Here is a 2,500-nt window from a genome sequence, read left to right on the forward strand (position 1 = left end):
AGCAGAATGCAGGAAGCTCACAGTCAGGGGCCTGGGGTGGACTGCAGTGGAAGAGTTCTAAGCACTAGCAGGCAACGTATCATCTGTTGTCTTACCTGACAACAACAATAAAAACAAAAACACAATTTCCTGTCCGCACCATCAGAGGTATAAGTCTCACAGTCAAACTGTGTTTTGCGATCAGTAGAATGCCTGCTGTGTTAACATTCACAGCAGAGACAGTATCGAAGCAAAAACCCATTGCTGAAATGCCAACACGGCGTTGCGTCACACACACACACACACACACACACACACACACACACACACACACATACACACACACACACACACACACATACACACACACACACACACTCTCTCACACACATACACACACACACACTCTCTCTCACACACACACACACACACACACTCTCACACACACACACACACACACACACACACACACACACACACACACACTCCTCTCCACGATAACAGCAGTGAGCACCAGACGGGTGCAAATGAGAGCAGAGCGAGAAGAGAGCGTTCAGAAGAAGCGCCCAACCCAACGCCACATCACCGCATCGCCCAACGCCACATCACCGCATCGCTCAACGCCACATCACCGCATCGCCCAACGCCACATCACCGCATCGCCCAACGCCACATCACCGCATCGCCCAACGCCACATCACCGCATCGCGCAACGCAACGCATCGCCGAACGCCACATCACCGCATCGCCCAACGCCACATCATCGCATAGCCCAACGCCACATCATCGCATAGCCCAACGCCACATCATCGCATAGCCCAACGCCACATCACCGCATCGCTCAACGCCACATCACCGCATCGCTCAAAGCCACATCACCGCATCGCTCAACGCCACATCACTGCATCGCTCAATGCCACATCACCGCATCGCCCAACGCCACATCACCGCATTGCCCAACGCAGCACATCGCTCAACGCCACATCACCGCATTGCTCAACGCCACATCACCGCATCGCCCAACGCCACATCACCGCATCGCCCAACGCCACATCACCGCATCGCCCAACGCCACATCACCGCATCGCTCAGCGCAGCGCAGCACGCCTCTCACCACAGCCAACTACCCACGGATGAAATATTGAAGAGAAAGTGAAAGTCAGAAACATGGAAAAGCATTCAATATGCACCCTCTGCCCTCTCCTATCTTTAAAAAAGCTAGAGAGAGAGAGAGAGAGAGAGACCGAGAAACAAATGTGAACATTCCGACTCCAATCTCTAACTTTTACATTTCAGTTCTTAGTGGGGTTTAATATTTCAGGGAGATTGCGGTACTTCTTGATAAAAGCACCATTTGATAATGTGAGATCAAGTCGCACTCTCATATATCTGCTTCCATGAATCATTAATGAGGCCTTCATTTTTTGTGCCCTCCTTTTAGCAAATAAAATAATAATAATAAAATACATTACCCCTGGTCCAGACCTGAGCATGGCTGGAATACGCAATGCTTCCACTCAAGGTAAATGGAATGTTTTTTTGAGAGTAAATCCTGTATATGAGTGTGTGTGTGTGAGTGTGTGTGTGTGTATGTGTGTGTGTGTGTGTGTGTGTGTGTTGTGTGTGTGTGTGTGTGTTGTGTGTGTGTGTGTGTGTGTGTGTGTGTGAAGGTGAGTATGTGTGTGACAATTTGTATGTGTGCGTGTCTGTAAGTGGCTGGGAAAGACAAACTGACTGGGGTAATTCATTATCAGACAATTGTGGCATGTTTGTGTATTTTGCATGAGTGTCAGACACACACACACACACACACACACACACAAACACACACACACACACACACACACACACACACACACTCATACACACACATAACATAACCCAGTGGGTTTTACCCATTTTAATCATTTGTAAAATTGTTTAAATGTATGCAATATATTGTGGAATATTCATTGTCCGAATTTTGTTTTATTATGTAGTCAACGTAATAAGAAGTGTTCCTTGTGCGCCGCACATCATTCAAACACTAACAGAAACAATCAGAACTGTTCATCTATCACAAGCAGATAGATATGGAGACAGACAATTAACTATGAATACAACAACAAAGAAAAAACTTGAAAATAGTTGATTGTTCAGTCCTAAAATACTACAAAAATAGGATTTTAAAACACTGAAACTTGCCGAGTTAACATTGTCACTTCAAACCAAGAACTCTAAAAAACGCATAACATGTTTGCTGAACAGATATATCGATATTCTTTCAGTTTAGTCATGCTGCCTTCTCCCCCTTCTGTCTCTACCCCAGGGGCGGAGCCAGACATTGTAAACATTCGGGGCTTAGCCCATTTTTTTTTTTTTTTAAATAACCCCTTAAATAATGACTTCTAGTGAATTTTGTGTAAACTAATGGACACATTGAGACTTAAAAATGTGAAACTAACATTCAACAGATTCAAGGTATCTGACTGGCACACTGTGTAAAATTATAGTTTTGGGTCTTTCAAGAGGCAATATCTGT

General features: G+C 45.4%; 1 protein-coding gene across 3 annotated transcripts in view; it reads right to left on the minus strand.

The window, feature by feature from the left end:
- fibcd1b (fibrinogen C domain containing 1b) overlaps positions 1-2,500 on the minus strand; it is a 113,513-nt gene that overhangs the window by 49,294 nt on the left and 61,719 nt on the right. The gene's annotated exons all lie outside the window — the stretch shown is intronic.

Source organism: Alosa pseudoharengus, unplaced genomic scaffold (genome assembly GCF_046254945.1).
Source record: "Alosa pseudoharengus isolate Yale_2024_CS ecotype anadromous, Long Island Sound unplaced genomic scaffold, YU_APseudo_1.1 YU_APseudo_1.1_scf_14, whole genome shotgun sequence".
NCBI lineage: Eukaryota > Metazoa > Chordata > Actinopteri > Clupeiformes > Clupeidae > Alosa > Alosa pseudoharengus.